At 40.8% G+C, this 17,303-nt stretch overlaps 1 long non-coding RNA gene and 1 pseudogene across 1 annotated transcript; one reads left to right on the top strand and one right to left on the bottom strand.

Moving 5' to 3' along the window:
- Nucleotides 1-2,966: 2,966 nt before the first annotated feature.
- Nucleotides 2,967-4,121, bottom strand: LOC112844215 (uncharacterized). Its single transcript, XR_003216946.1, has 2 exons — nucleotides 3,833-4,121; nucleotides 2,967-2,997 (listed from the first exon to the last, which is right to left on the bottom strand). It is a non-coding gene; the product is annotated as an uncharacterized LOC112844215 (long non-coding RNA).
- A 10,171-nt stretch (nucleotides 4,122-14,292) lies between these two features.
- Nucleotides 14,293-17,084, top strand: LOC106097089 (uncharacterized; annotated as a pseudogene).
- The last annotated feature ends 219 nt before the right edge of the window (nucleotides 17,085-17,303 follow it).

Genomic DNA, 17,303 nt, shown 5'->3' with positions numbered 1-17,303 from the left:
GAAAAACTCATCAGGAAGGCCAGCTCTGTTCTGGGATGCACCCTGGACCCAGTGCAGGTGGTGGGAGACAGAAAGACTCTGGCCAAATTAACATCTCTGATGGACAGAGTCTCCCACCCCATGCATGGAAATGTTGCTGAACTGCAGAGCTCCTTCAGTGACAGACTGCTGCATCCTCGATGCATGAGGAGTGTTTCCGCAGGTCCTTCCTCCCTGCAGCTGTCAGACTGTACAATCAGAACTGCTCCCAACAAACATAGATGTTTACATCAGTGCTGTAACAACTTCTACTGTTATAACTTGCACATTACTTTTCACAGTTTATATATACACTAACTTATTGGAAGTTACATGTCCACTTTTTAATGCACAGGTACAATACGCAATCTGCACTTTTCTAATTATTCTAAATATTCTAAACTATTTAAACATCTTTCAGTATCCTGCTCTGTTTGCACACTTACAACCTAAGTTTGCCACTTATCTGTACTTTAATTTTAATAACTGTACAGTACACTGTTTGGTAACTAATGTCCATGATATAAATATGTAAAAATTGTGTATGTTTCTGTTCCGTGTCCTGTTCTGTTTGTATATGTGTGTTTTTGCTGCTGATACAACCAAATTTCCCCTTGTGGGACAAATAAAGGATTTATCTATTCTATCCATCATCGCTCATTGTAACTGAGGATCCAGTCCCAGCTGGTGAAATGATATTTGTAAATATGTTTTAGATGTTTTAAACAAACTGAATACCTTAACAGTAAAGATCACTGTATAGATAGAAAATGGTGATCTATGACTCTGCTGTAAAATTTGATGTTTGATGTGTGGTGGCTGCATGAAAACACATGACCCCACATAGCAAAATTGGTATGGCCCGGATCAGGCCCACACAATGTTCTTACACATGGCCCACATACCACAAAGAATGACGGCCCTTTGGTGGACCAGATCAGGTTTGCCAGAGGTGGCCTACGCATGGGCCAGCACAAGGCCAGTTGCAGACACACTGCTGGCCCAGAACAGTTACAGCTCTGGCCCCAGATGTCAGCCTAATGTGTACCTTAATCAAGCCATGTAATAACAACATGTGTAATAGTGTAAAAGTAACATGACAAAACTCTGTTCCCCACATAGCAAGGAGGTCTGGCCAGGATCAGGTATCAAGCCGGCACTGCTGGCTGACTTCTGGCATGATAAGACCTATGTCCTCCAGATGTGGGCCAGGTCTGGCAATGATGCCACTATTTATGTTCCTATTTTAGTTAGTTAGTTTAGTTAGTGTACACTTTATCCAAAACCTAGTGAGGGTTTACTCATCTTTGCCTGTGGGCGGCTGTAGCTCAGGTGCTCTATACAACATGCCACATTCACACGCTTTTTCTAAACTGAGTGCTTCCTAACTACATTCATACACATTCACACTCTTGACATGCAGACTGAAGGAGCCAGGGATCAAACCACTAACCTTCTGACAAGTAGGTGACCTGCTCTACTGCCTGAGCTACAGCTACCCAGTGGTAAAGTGCACACTCACAAAACTGCCAAACCTGCATTTGAAACGTTGGCTACCATAGCAGTATAGTATTGCAACATGGCATTTGGGTCTTCCAACCAAAATAGGAAAACAGGATCATAAACAGTGCCATCTACGCCAGGCCTGGCCCATATCTGGATGACATACGTCTCATCATGCCAGAAGTCAGCCAGCAGTGCCGGCTTGATACCTGATCCTGGCCAGACCTCCTTGCTATGTGGGGAGCAGTGTTTTGTCATGTTACTTTTACACTATTACACATGTTGTTATTACATGGCTTGATTAAGGTACACATTAGGCTAATATCAAAGTTAGATGTATGTTGGATTCATTCATCTACAGGTTGAGTCGTGTTCATTGTTCCTGACAGCAAACATCTGGACATGGCAAAACAGAACGGCACAAAAGAGTGTGTGTCATGTTTGGTGATGCATGTGTATCTTCATTGCTAAAAAATACTGCTGGTAATGGCTCTTTTATGGAAATAATCACTAAATTGGAAACATTGGATGATGGATGAGTTTGATAAACATGTCTCACAAAGAATGACTACCTTATCTTAACAACAGTTTTTCATTAATGAACAAATTCATTTAACTAAAATGTTAAAGCTCTCTCTTTTTGCAGGTGAACAAATAATGCTGTTTCATATTTCCATGGGTAATCTGATATTCTTGGAAGTTTTTTTTCACCTTGTATCGTTAATAATATTTTGCATATTTTGCAAATTTTAGATAGTGAATGTGAGGATTCCCAGGGAGGCCTGTGCCAGGTGCTTCCTGGAGCAAAGATAGTGGGAGCCCTCCCTGCCCAGCAACAGTTTTAATGGTGGTAGATAAGCAGAAGAAGACGGCCGTAGTGATAGATGTAACGATCCCAAATGAGAGCAACATGAGGAAGAAGGAACGTGAGAAGCTGAAGAAGTATCAAGGCCTCAGAGAAGAACTTAAGAAGCCGGCACTGCTGGCTTATTGTTGCACGAAGGGCACGAAGGGCAACAAGAAGTGAGCTCTTCTCAGAGTTTTAAATAGCCTCTCAGAACACCAGCCATGTTTTCTGCAGTTTCAGCCATCTCCTGAATCTCTATTTTGGAAACTACTGCAGCACCAAACACACATACACACTCACACAGAGCAAACCTGCCTGGAGGCCTGTAGCCCTAACACATTGACAAATTCTGAGCTAACTTATAAAGTTGCTCACCATCATGCAACTACTTACCCTTAACATTGATAATTAGGCTAAGTAAAACCATATAAAAATATCCTGGATATGTTGAACTTTCTTTCTAGTCCTGAGCCCAGTATAAGATAAATAAGAACTATTTTGGGATATGAATTTTGCAAAGCTACTCGATTAGAGTCCAAGGATAAAAATATTTAAAGGAAAACTTGAAACTGTGATTGAAGAAGTTTAATCACCTTGCTTTGTTGAACAAGTCAGCAATGAGTTCAGAACTGCAAAGAAAGAAGAAAGATAGTCAAGTGAATTTTCACAGAAAGAAAGAGCAACAAACAGGTGTGAATAACATGCGTGCGTTTCGTTAGTTGAGGTTAAGGCGACTGACAAGAAGCAGGAAACGTCCTCCGTAGAGCAGGCCGGATGTTTGCATTTACAAATAACAAGTAGGCAGAAAGTCTTCTTCACATTTAAACAGTTTATATCAACCTGTTTTTCTTTTACTGGCCAAACTGAGAACACGAGACAGTAGACTGGATATTTTTTTTTTGTTGTTTGTTTGTTGTTCATCTTGAAGTGTGCAATGAATTTCTGTTAGTGTTTTCCTGGCCTTGCACATGATCTAACATAAAAAAAAACCCAACACAAAACACTGTGTGGTTTTGAGCACAAATCAAAATCTCTCAATATTATATATATTTTTTGAATAAAAGAATAATGGAAAGTGTCTTAGTAACTGTGTAAACCTCTTAGAATTCTTCTTCTTTCCACATCTTATGGCTTGCCACTCCTCAAAAAATCACCATCACCGAATATGTGTTTGAGTTGTAACTTATCAAATCAAAAGACCGATGTGGAACCTAAAGAAATTATATTACCTGCAATAAAAATATTCTAAGAGTGTGTTATTTGCATCTTCTTTCTTATGTTCCTTATTGTCACATGACCATTTAGAGCCGTTCTGTGATCCCCTACTGAAGCACTGAATATGCCTAATAACTATATGCCTAACTACAGCTTTATTTCCTAATGTAGTAATGTAGTTTAAATCTAGTGTAATTTAAAAGGCTTTATTCAAATCTGAGTCTGGATATAAAAATAAAGACAACTTACAGAGCAGCCACAGCAGATACGTTCCCTCCATCATGCTGATTGATGATGCTATAAGATCTTAGCTGCGTTCGCATGTGTGACAAGAAACATACCGTCAGGAAGAAGGACTGACTAGCGGCATTTTTTAGTGGTTTCCTCCTCAGAGAAGTTGCAAAGCTTCTCAGAAGTAAAGATGGACAGAAGTTCACTAAAGATTCCAGTAATCTGACAAAGCTCTGTGCACAAGGGACCAAAGATCACAGTTGGAGGCTTATGATCTTTAGGCCCTCAGACGATGCTGTATTAAAAACTGGGATGATTCTGTTAAAGAAATCACTGCATGAGCTCAGGCACACTTTCAGAAAAAACTTCCACAGATGTAGGTTAAGGCTCTCTCATACAAAGGAGAAGCCATATATACCTTTGGAGTCACAGGCTGAATATCTGAAAAAACACCATTAATGTTGAAAAGTACATACAGGTTTTAGAGCAGAATAGCCTGTAGACATGTAGAAAATGTCCCTTTCTGGGAAGGCCTTACATTTTTCAATTGCACGATTCTAAACCATATAATGCATCTATTACAACAGCATAGGTTAAAAGTTCAAGTGTCAAACTAACCTACCTCAAACTGACCTATGACTTTTACCAGCCAAAAACATAATTAAATGAAGACATAAAGACCCTCCAGAGAAAAGAGAAAACCTGAACAATCAGATAACCCCTATAACCAAGTTGACAGTGGAAAAACTTTCTTTTAACAGAAAGAACCCTCTGGCAGAACAAGACTCGGGGAGCAGTGGCGATCTGCTGGAACCAATTCAGGCTGAGCCAGGCAGGAATCTCTAGACTTTGATGTTAGCAGACAACATTTTGACCTGTAGTGAGATCAGGGAGCAGTTGGAAGAGAGCCTGCAGAGGTGGACGTATGCTCTGGAGAGAGGAGGAATGAAAGAAAGTAGATGTAGGAAAGAATACTTGTGTGGGTGAGAGGGAGGATGGTGAAAAAGTGAAGATGTAGACGAGTTTTAATACTTAGGGCCAACCAATCAAAGCAATGGACAGTGCACAAGAGTGGTGAAGAAGAGAGTGCAGGCTGAGTGGTATAGGCGGAAATGAGTATCAGGGGTGACAGAAGGATAGCAGCAAGAGTGAAAGGGAACGTTTACAAGATAATCGTGAGACCTGCTATAATGTATGGTTTGGAGATGTTGACACTGACAAAAAGAAAGGAGACTGAGCTGAAGATGTTAAGGGTTTCACAGGGAATGACCGAGGTGGACAAGAAAAGAAATGAATGCATCAGAGGGAACGTGTAGGTTGATCAATTTACAGACAAAGTGAAAGAGGCAAGGCTGAGATGGTCTGGACATGTGCAGAAGAGGGATAGTGGTTATACTGGACAAGGGATATTGCAGACTTAGCTTCCAGGTAGCAGGAAAAGTGAAAGACCTCACAGAACATTCATAGAGATAGTGAAGTAAGACATGCAGAGGGTTGGTTCGAAAGAAAAGGACACTAAGTGTATAAAAGGCCCCAAAGTTCCTAGGATAATTCTGAGTTCTTATACAGGTGTGTGTAAGTTCATATAAGTTTATATAATGTTCATTTAGCATTTAACCTTCTGTTAGTTCCAGCCAGCCCACCGTCTGGTGACGTCATCCAGTTAGTAAGGGGGCAATTTTAGTATTGGATGTAGTGATGGGATTTCCGTCTCTTTTTAGATAACCGGCTCTTTCGGCTCGGCTCACTAAAAAGAGCCGGCACTTTCGGCTCTGAACCGGCTCTTCAGGTTGTTTTGTTGCTTTAATTGATTTATTATTAACAATAATATAAAATTATGCACAAAAGGAATTACTAATGTAAAAAAAGTGGTTTTATTTATATATACAATATATATATATATATATATATATATATTTATTTATATATTATATAAATATATACAGTGGCCCCTAGAGACAAAGCACGTACAAACTCCAAAACACATTTCTAGTGTTAACTGAACTTCAAAACAGAGCTACCTAGATCACTTAAATTACACAATTGAAAGCATATGTGTATTGTTTGTGTATTTATACACAAGCACTCATATATATTCAAATAATTTAAAAAAAATGTTCATTTACCTGTTACTACCACACACCAAATCCGGTCGTTGGTACTTGCTGGCTTGTGTAGCCACTAGGTCAGCGGTCCCCAACCTTTTTTGCGCCACGGACCGGTTTATGCCCGACAATATTTTCACGGACCGGCCTTTAAGGTGTCGCGGATAAATACAACAAAATAAAACTGGTACTGGTACCGAAAAAAAGAAGATTTATTCATAACACACGTGAAAAGACCCAGGAAAACCGAGTTAACGATAAAAACGATAACAAAATAACGCTGAAAACCGATAAAAACCCTGAAAACCATACATTTCACACCTGAGCCTCAACTCTCGCGGCCCGGTACCAAACGACTCACGGACCGGTACCGGTCCAAGGCCCGGGGGTTGGGGACCGCTGCACTAGGTAACAAAAGCTCAACACTGCGCCTTCTGGAGCACATCTGTTGTGTTTTGTACTAGTGATGTGTCGGTCGCGAACGGAATGACTCTTAGAGCCGGATCTTTGACGTGAACGACGCGAGCTGGCTCCTTATTGCGAGCCGTGGGTTTTTTTTTCTTTCTCACCCTCTCTCTCTCTCTCTTGCACTTTTTTTCCGCTTCACTCCGCACGCGAGCCTTGTGCTTTGCACTTGGCAGAGGGGGAAGGGAGGGTAGTTACACTCGCAGTAGCACAGGAACAGAGCAGGAGGGAGAGAAAGAGAGCCAGGGACAACGTCACATTAGAAAGGTATAGTAATCATCCACAACTATTTTCATTTGCAGATGACAAAGGATTCAGAAAGTTTATTCATGCAGGCCCATGTGACATATGCATCTTCTTTTTGTTTTCATATTTTAATTTATATTTAATTGTGTTGTGGTTTGCAGTGTTTTGTGTTGTTTAATTTTAAATTTGTTTAAAAGGAAAAAGCTGAAAATTTTAATAGTTAAAAGTTGAACTGTGACTATTTGTTTTTTGTATTATATAATTTATGTATTACATTTTATGTGGAGTGAATAAATAAAAGTATATTTACGGTGGCCCCTAGAGACAAAGCACGTAAAAACTCAAAAACAAGTAAAAACTCAGAAGCACGTAAAAACTCCAAAACACATACAAAACACAACAGAAGTGCTCCAGAATGCTAGGCCCAGCATTGAGCTTTTGTTACTTAGTGGCTACACAAGCCAGCAAGTACCAACAACCGGATTTGGTGTGTGGTAGTAAATGAACAATTTATTTTTAATTATTTGAATATATATGAGTGCTTGTGTATAAATACACAAACAATAAACATGTGATTTCAATTGTGTAATTTAAGTGATCTAGGTAGCTCTGTTTTGAAGTTAAGTTAAAGCTAGAAATGTGTTTTGGAGTTTATGCTTTGGAGTTTGTACGTGCTTTTTGGAGTTTGTATGTGTTTTGTCTGTAGGGGCCACTGTATATATTTATATATAAACATATATAAATAAAAACACTTTTTTTTACATTAGTAATTCCTTTTGTGCATAATTTTATATTATTGTTAATAATAAATTAATTAAAGCAACAAAACAACCTGAAAAGCCGGTTCGGAGCCGAAAGAGCCGGTTCTCTAAAAAGAGCTGGAAATCCCATCACTAGTTGTCAGTTAGTTCATCCTGGTTTAGTTTACCACATGTACGGTCCTTGATATGTTTCTTACTTCATTCCTGTGTTATCAGGGCTTCCCTGCATGGTATGTGTGGGGTATGTGGTTCTGTAATCTATAGTATGGAGTTTATAGCGAATAACTTGTTAAGAGATCGCCAAATGCCGATCGTACTTCTGTCGGAAGTGGCAGGTTTCTCTTGCTCTTCACAATAAGAGCATCATGGCAGAATATAATGGGGAAGCCTTTTTCTTTGTGCAATCACCGGAAGTAATTCCTTTGTACTGAGGGTAATTAACCTCACACAGAACGCTGTTTAGTTGCATAGTGTGAGCAGTAGAAGTGTACTACATTGGTCTGATCCTTGTATACAGTTATGTTAGCTATTTTGTATTATGCATATATCTGAGTGTGTCACTTATCTCTTCACCGTAATTATCATTTATTGGTATTGTGTACTTCTTTTGTTGAAAACCACACAAACACACCTGTGATTACAGCCACAGGAATTGAGCTGTGAGAGAATAAAGATCCTCAAACCAAACCTCAAGCTCCTTCTTCTGTACTCTGGGATAATTTGGCCTTAAATGGTGTTCTGGCCTACACACCAGGGTGAATCAGTGCCAACCGTGTCTATTCCTGATATCCCCACTATACTAGGGATAGGGAGAGATTGAGGATGATCACCTGCTACGGTGATCCCCCAAAATGAGTACCTCAAAGATCAAGGAGATTAACAGAGTTAATGTGTTTTTACAAAACCAGGGAACACTACTGATGATAATACATTGCACCCTTCAATCAATAAATTGAATAACTAAAGTGTTCTTTTTTTGTCAAGTGGCTCTCTCAGTTTAGAAAGTCTGTGAAAGAAAACTGTGTGTAAGTTTAAAAAAAAGACTTTGTCTGCACTTTTTCCATTGCATACATGCTTTTTGCTTTGTACATACATGATTGCGGTTTGCATGGTTTTACTTCCTCTGAATGTTGCACACACTGCTGCAAAACCTCAAGCTAACCCAGCTGTCTTCCTTTGTAGCCGTCATCTCCCTACTGTGCTGCACAACAAAGCAAGGTCAGTAACCTTCTTCTGTCACACTCTAAAGTTTTCATTTTCATAATTCTTTAATTCTTTATTTTATACAGGTCCTTGGTCCATTCTCTAAATTCATCCTCTGTCCTAAACTAGCTGTTTTTAGCTCCTCCCCTTTAAAACAACTCACTTTAAAATAAGCTGTCCTTATCAAACACAAGCTTGAACGACAGGCAGGTGCTGCTTCTGTGCCTTACCTAACAAATGTGTGGGGGCAATGTGGGCAGACCCACAGAGCCCCCAGTGGGTTGCCCAGAGTGGTCCCTGGTCTACTGTAAAATGTAGGACACAACTGAGCCCCGCACTATCGGGGTACATGCTCATGTGAACATGACTTTCTGCTTCAGTCCAGTCATCATGATCCTGATCAAGTGACTCAGGATCATGTTGCTTGGTGCTCAACAGTTACTGAACTTGTCAAGGCAGACGGAACGGACTCAGACAGAAGTTTAAGGATTTATTTACCATCATCACGGGGTGATCGTGGCTCAAGAGTTTGGAGTTTGCCTTGTAATCGGAAGGTTGCTGGTTTGATCCCCGGCTCGGACAGTCTCGGTCGTTGTGTCCTTGGGCAAGACACTTCACCTACCGCCTAGTGGTGTTGGCCAGAAGGGCCGATGGCGCGATATGGCAGCCTCGCTTGTGTCAGCCTGCCCCAGGGCAGCTGTGGCTACAACTGTAGCTTGCCTCCACCAGTGTGTGTGTGAATGGGTGGATGACTGGATGTGTAAAGCGCGTTGGGGTCCCTAGGCAGGACTAGTAAAGCGCGAAATATATATGAGGTGCAGGGCAGAGGGTCTAGGGCTCCAAGGGGAGTCCACACACGCTACGCTCCTCTTCTATTCACAAACCACACTCCTTCTTCTGGCACTCATGCTCCTTCTCACTTCACGCCACTTAGCTAAACCCAGGAATCCAGAAAAGATAACAGGGAGGGTCCAGGGAATCTATGTATAGAGAATATCAGTTAGAAAAACACGCTAGAGAATTCACAGGAGAGTAAGACGAGGAATTTGCTGGGGTTACACAAACTCAATTTGCATAACAATTGACTCTCTGTACAAACAAACGGTGTTGAAAAAGAGCAGAGAGAATTATCAGGGACTCACACCATCCAGTTCACCCTCTGCTCAGACACAAAAACTGTATATACAATCTGACACACAACAGAGCAGACACCATCATCAAACACAGAACAAGGTTTTTCAACAGCTTCTTCCCCTCCACTGTCAGACTCATGGCAAAACAAAAAATATTGAACACCGAATGTATAGCGGGATAAAATCACTGACTAATGTGCAATATATTCACTGAAACAGATTTGTAAAAATGTGAAATTTTATGCGTGCAATACTAGGAAGTGTATTACCACCCTCTCTGTACAGTGTTTTTTGTAGATAGTAAATAGTATAATTTCTCAATTTCATGCTTTATTTCTGTTTTTGTTCTTAGTTGCTCTGTTCTTATCTTGTAAAAATGTAACTTGACCTGGAGAGCTCTGCACAAGAATTCCAATGCTCATGGACTTGAAAAATCTTGAACGTTGAACAATCCAGTGGTAAAATGCTCTGAGCCACGGCCTTAAGTAGCGGCCAGGAAACTAGGTCAATGTGCGGCGGGTGGAGATAATTAGTCCAGGTGCATGGGCCAAAGACAGGAGCCCAATAATGAGCTCCACCCAGGCAGACAGGGGACAGTGGAGAGAAAGTGAGGGAGAGGGCAAAAAAACAACCACAACAAACATGTGGCCAAGAGTGAGCCAGCCAGAGAGACACAGGGACCATGACAGAAATGAATCACTCACTCTTTCATCAGTCATCTTTGCCAATCAACATATCCCTAAACTGCTCAAGTTTCATAATACTGAGCACACCTTGGATGATCTCTCCCTCTGTGTGGTTCACATGTAGCCACTCATCAGTTTGCTTGCGTACAGTAGTACATGGTAACTTATGTCATTTTTAATGTTCTCAAACTGACCCCCATGCACTTTAACCTCTCTGCTTAGCAAAAATGTCTCTTGGGGAAGCTATATGATCAGGCTTACAGTGTCCCATGTCTGCTGTGAAGTCGCTAACTGGTTTCACTCCCAGCTCTAGGCTAAGGTGTCTATGTAGTTGCAAGGGTAGTCCTCCATAGTTAACTGTCTCCTGCTCCAACATAACTGTACAGTGATGTCTGCCTCAGGTTTGTTAAATAAAGGATCAGGAAAATTTCTGTGCAGCTTGCTGATCTCCAAAACTATGTTACAAGCCTTTAGCTGTGTTATACAGGAAAAGTAGGTACAGGAGACATGAGGGGTTTTTTTATAGGCTCTTCCGTCGCAGTGCATTAAGCAGAATTTTAGACCAATCTTTTGCTCATTTACATGTTCCTCCATCTTTTCTCCTTACGTTCTCTTGTAACACAAACCATGACATTAAATCAAGTTTACATTTTAAAGTCAATTGGTCATCTTGTTTTTGATGTATAAATACATAAAATAATTACCCTTTATCTGTATTTTTATGCACTATAGCTTAATTCTGCTGTCCAGTTTCAAAAATATATCTGTGCCATAGCATTAACACTGTGATTAATCTGCTTATTGTTATCTTAGTAAACTCTCTTTATATCTTAACATGTGCAAAAATACTTCACATCAGAAAACCATAAACAAGTGTATTCTTCCATCTCCCCAAATCAGTATTTACTATACAGTCCATAAACATTATGAGTGAGAAATGGACCAGGGTGAAGTTATGTTATCAATCATAGAACCTTGTCCAGGAGCTACACTTTTGAATAAATAACACATATACAGTGTGGCCCATCATTTTGTTAGATAATAGCAACTCTCATTTCAACCAGCAGAGAATCTGTGAAAATATACTTCTTTCAAAATTCAACTTTCATTGAACTAACATGCACAAGGTTTTATGCCTTTAAATATGCAATTTGACAACTCAGAGTACCAACAGAAAAAGTAGAGACAGGAGATATTTGTTGCCTTCAGTCTAGAGTAACTTCCTCATTAAACAGAAGGGGGCCTTGGAGCAAGCTACTGCATTCAGTTGCGTCCCTTTTGTGGCAAAGCCATGTGTTACAGGCCCCACTATGATGGGCGCGTAGCCAGATTACGATCCTTGCCAGCATTTTTGTTGGCCGTCCTCTTATTAGCTCTCTAGCTTCATATGTCTTTTTCAGACCAGTTAGATTCTAACACTGTAAAACAGGAGAGAAAGTGAACACAGGAGACACGCTGCCGTTCGCCTGGTCAGTCTTGCCAGAATGGAAAACTTACGGCAGCTATGCACCCGACTCAGTTCCCAAAGCACGCTGCTGCCCCCTACTGTCCAAAGTGTTATACACTCTCCTGGCAACAGGGAACTTACATGACATTGTGGATTTAAATTACACCAATAAACCAGCAAAATAAAACATGCATAATAATCTCCATATATCACGACACTTAACTCACGATTGTGACCACATATCTGTGTGGATCACACATGCAATTACATCTGTATAACCCTAACTAAGAATCAGTGCAATAATTCAGTAAATAAGTCATTTTATAACAATAAACTCTCAAAAGAAATTACAATTGTAACCATACATTTGTAGGTGTCACACTGTGAGGCGCTCATTTAGTGCAATTAGCTTCTTTAGCCAGTAGGCATTAGTCAAGTCAGGCCCTTGGGGCTGTCCAGCCTTTCTTCAATGTCTGCCACTGTGATGGATACTGGACCCTGTACCAGGAGGTTGCTGTGGTCTGCTCTGAGCCACCCCTTTCTTTATCACAGCTCTCTGTAGTTCTGACAGTTGGCTAACTTCCCTCCATGTTGCCTTGACCTTAGGCTGTGGTATCAATCTCTATGGAGGGTACAGCTCCTTGTGGCTGTTGTTCATCTTGTAGCAAAGCATCTCAAAGATCACTGTTGCTCCAAACATGGAGTCTGTTGAACAGCACAAATTGATCTTTCAAAACATTTACAAATTAATGCATTAAATGGGAGTGTAAAATATTAGAAATTGCATAATCCACTCTCCCTGAGTTCAAAACACTGAAGGTCAGCAGGAGTCATCAAGTTTCATAACTTCAGTTGATCTGAAAGGTGTCTGATTGCTGCAAAAAGGAAATAATGCGCTGTATATTTCTTATTGTTCTTCTCAGCTCGTCTGACTGTGAGTCCCAGAAGCTCTCAGGTCTTTAAAGATAACTTTGTGTCTCTGAGCTGTGAGGAGGACGACAGCTCTGCTGGATGGACTCTGAGGAGAAACACAAGCAAACAACAGAGGACTCAGTGTGGAGATGAGTGGGGAAGATCAGCTGGTTCTTCCTGTAGCATCAGCTACATTAGCCCACTGGACAGTGGAGTTTACTGGTGAGAGTCCAGAGAGGGTCCCATCAGTAACATGGTTAACCTGACAGTCACTGGTAAGCTGAGTGTGTGGAGTTAGTGTTGATGAAGCTGTGTGTAAATGGATGAAATGCTGTAGTTTGTCTCTGTGTTGAGGTGGATCAGTGATCCTGCAGAGTCCTGTCCTCCCTGTGATGGAGGGAGATGACGTCACTCTGCTCTGTAAAACAAAGACCGCTCCCTCCAACCTCCCAGCTGCTTTCTATAAAGATGGCTCCCTCATCAGGAAGCAGCCTACAGGTCACATGACCATCCAGCATGTTTCCAGGTCTGATGAAGGCCTCTACAAGTGTGACATCAGCGGTCATGGAGAGTCTCCATCCAGCTGGATCACTGTCACAGGTGAGGAGCTTTACTCTGATTTCACCTCTTAGGCTACGTTCATACTGCAGGCGAAAGCGCATCAAGTCCGACTTTTTTGACCCTGTGCGACCCGTATCCGATCATGGTATGACAGTGTGAACGGCACAAATCCGATATTTTCAAATCCGATATTGGTCACTTTCGTATGTGGTACTGAATTCGATACATATCCGATGTTTTAGAAAGCGACTGCTGTGTGAACGGCCAGTTCGCATTAAATCCGTCTTTTACGTCACTGACACAAGACAGACGCCAATTATCAGCGCCGGAGAAGCGCCCGATAAGACATCGCGAATGATTCCTTGCCATCTGGTGAAACTGTTGGGAAGACAACGTTGGAGAAACGTGAACATTTTATTTTTACTGTATTTTCTGCAGATTCTGACAGAAATCTGCAACTATCCTTTGAAGCACCGCTCCTCTAAAACTGCAATAAGGATAATTATTAGGTTACATACATTATTATGTAAATAACAAAATAACTTAAAGCAAAAATTGGGAAACGTAAAGTCCGAAGTCTTTATATTAAGGGCCATCAGTCAAACAATACTGTTTGCTCTGGGTCTAAACAGAGCAAGTTGTGTGTGACATCTTGTTTTGTGCATGCGGGCCGCTTTGAGCGTTCATACTAGAGCGCGTTTGCTGTCGTATTTTATGTGTAGTGTGAACAAGCAGACAAAAAAATCGGATTTGATCAAAAAATCGGAAGTGAGCATTAAGACCTGTAGTGTGAACGTAACCTTATTTCATCCACATATTCATCTGATCAGGTGAGATTCTCTCTGCAGAAAAACCTACAACCACACCCCCACCAACCACCTCAGCTCCCCCCTCTTCCTCAGTACTGTTCCCTGACTCCTCCTCCCTACAGTTTGTATTCAGTGGTACTCCACCTAGTGATGTTCTGTCCATACTTCATCTCCACTCTCATGATTGTGTCTTTATATCGACGCAGAGCCAAAGGTAACACTCTGAATCATTCTCTAATCAATCAATATGCTGATCGTCTCTTTATCTGAACTTTTCCTGTGTTAGCAGCTGATATCATTTAAACTACATGCATGTCTGTGGTAAAGACCCCACCCAACCAGGCTGAGCAGGGATTGGATAATGACAATGAAGATGTCACTATAGAGCATTACTTCTGAAGCAGAGCTCATGTTCAGCTTTATATTGATAAAACCTTATTCCTACTGTGAGGAGGATACACACCATGTGCTGTTTATGCATCACTGTGCAATAAGTAATGTACAAGGCAGTTAGTTTACTTCTAAACCAAACCTGCAGTTGTTTTGAGAACATATTGGAAAAGATAACACCTGCCTAGCCCTGCAAACCCAAACACAAGCATGGAAAGACCGGCTCTCTGAAAACGGCATGCGCCTGAACACCAAGAAGTCTGAGTACCTTGAATCTGGCCCCCAGACCAACAGTGCCATCACTATCGACGGCAAGCCGCTGACTAAAGTTGCCCAATTCAAGTACCTCGGGTCCCTTGTCACCTCAGACTGCGAAACCCTACCAGACGCCAGACTCCGTGTCAACACAGCGTGGATGAAGTGGCATCAGGTGAGTGGAGTCTTATGTGACAAGAGAATGCCAATCTATCTTAAGGTGAAAGTCTATAAGTCGATTGTGAGCCCAGTGGCACTCTACGGGTCAGAGTGCTGGCCAGCGACGACCAAACATGAACAAGCTCTTCACACCATGGAGATGAAGATGCTGAGGTGGCCTCTGGGTCTCACACGACTTGACCGAGCGAGGAACGATGATGTCAGGAAACAATGGGGAGTGACACCGATCACAGACAAGAGGCGAGGCTCCGATGGTACGGCCATGTTGTCTGTAGCGATAAAAATTCCATCGCAAAGACAGTCCAGCAATTAGATCTGGAGGGAAACAGGCCGCAAGGAAGACCAAAAAAGCGCTGGATGGACCGAATCGAGGATGATATGAAGGCTGTGAATGTTACACCAGAAGTCGCCCTTGATAGGAAGAAGTGGAGGAAGGCATGCAAGATAGCGGACCCTGCGTCGCGGGATATAAACCGCTAGGAAGAAGAAGATTGGAAAAGATAACACATTTTCTGAGCAACTCATACCCGTTGACTGCAGATTTATTTATTTCTCATTTTAGGAAGACATTCTTTGTTTGCTGTCTCAGTGTCTCACTCAGGTCTAAATACTGAGCTTCAGATAAAAAGATTTTAAAGGGAGACTGTTAGCAGGGCCACATAAAGACTCCTTTTTAAACTATTTAACACTACCACATGGTAGTGATGTAGAAAATGGAAAGGCAACCCAAACAGACAGGCATATGAGTGATTCCAGATCTCTGTTATTGAACTCAAACAATAGCTTCATAACAATCAGAATGAAAATGCTAAAATATAGATATCTTCAGAACTTGAGCAGTGTTTTCCTCCGCTCTGTTTCTGCACATCTCACAATGCTAAGATGTCCAAATGAAATTCATTAAAAACACAACATACATTTTTAAACCAAGAAAGGAAACTCTTTCTTGGTTAAAGTTTTTTACAACTTTAAGGAGTTATATCATCATATTTGTGCTTTAAGGAGACAGAATATAAATTCTCAACAATTCTCTAAACCACCACAAGATGGCGCTCCAACACAAGGAATGAAATCATTCCTGCTCAGGCAGGTCAGCAATCACATCTACTACACATCTAATTAACTTCTGCGCACCAAAAACATGGTTTCACAACTCCTCCATTTTACACAGTCACACAATATAACGTTCGAAAACACATCAGACATTTAAGGAAACAAACAAACCCCGAACAAGATTAACAAATATCAAATTATGAGCTAATTTTAGTGGTAATTAATTAGCAAGTTAACTAAAGTGTCAAAATAGAGATTCACTCAGTTCACAACAGCGCTCTGCTTTGGAGTCAGACAGTCTGTTAGGATGAAATCCCATGAATGAGCAAGGGCTGCTGGGTAATGAAGTCCCAATAACATAATCTAGACTTTTTATGTAACAAATCTGAGTGAGGCTTTTGTCTCAAATTCCAACTTCACACCAAACCAAATGTATAGAGAAAGTATAAACAGTGTATCGTCAGTGTAGAGGATGGAAATCAACCAGGATGGCGAAACATCTGCTGACATCTTGTTGAATTTAATGGTGTAAATCCAAAAAAAGCAGCAGGTCATGTGATCACATCATGTACATTAAAAAAAACATAGTGAAGCTCACATTAGAAATAATTATGAGTTGTGATTTGTTTCCCTGTGCTGAACCACTAAAGAGATTTTAGGGTTCCCCATCTGCTGAATCCCAATTTAAACCTTGACTGTTCTAATTTTTCTGTTTAGGTGTGGAGGTGAAGTCACCCTCTGCCCTCTGTAAGCAACAGTAAATAGTTATTTTCTTTTACTGCATGTCTCCTACATAACAAACTAGCCCCATTTTTTAAAATTATAGTTCAAATTACAATAGTATTTGTATTCTGATGTAGTAATATTATTATATTAATATAGCACAGGTTCAGTTCTCTTTGTACAAAATAGTAGAATCTTCCTTGAAGGAGCCATTTTTACTTTCTTACTTTGACTACATTACAGAGCCTGTACTTTTTCACTTTGACTCAAGTAATAAACTTACTTAGCTAAACTGAGCATCTCTTCTTGGCACAGTAGTAATACACAGTTCTATTTTCTATTAATACATAGTGCTCCTTTGCTACACTACCTACATTCAAGTATTGTACAGGTGTGTAGTTTAAGCTGCTTAAATAGCAATGCATTGTTTGTGAGACATGTATGCCACCCCAAAGTGATCACAGCTCCATCCTGGCCATCCTATGGAAAATGTTCTTTTATTTTCATTGCAGTTTAGCATCACTTTTAGTTCAAGTTTTCTTAGTTATTCTGATATTTTG

This window comes from Oreochromis niloticus, linkage group LG3 (genome assembly GCF_001858045.2).
Source record: "Oreochromis niloticus isolate F11D_XX linkage group LG3, O_niloticus_UMD_NMBU, whole genome shotgun sequence".
Classification (NCBI taxonomy): domain Eukaryota; kingdom Metazoa; phylum Chordata; class Actinopteri; order Cichliformes; family Cichlidae; genus Oreochromis; species Oreochromis niloticus.
Note: the sequence above shows the minus strand (reverse complement) of the source record. Positions and strands in the feature narration are given on the sequence as shown.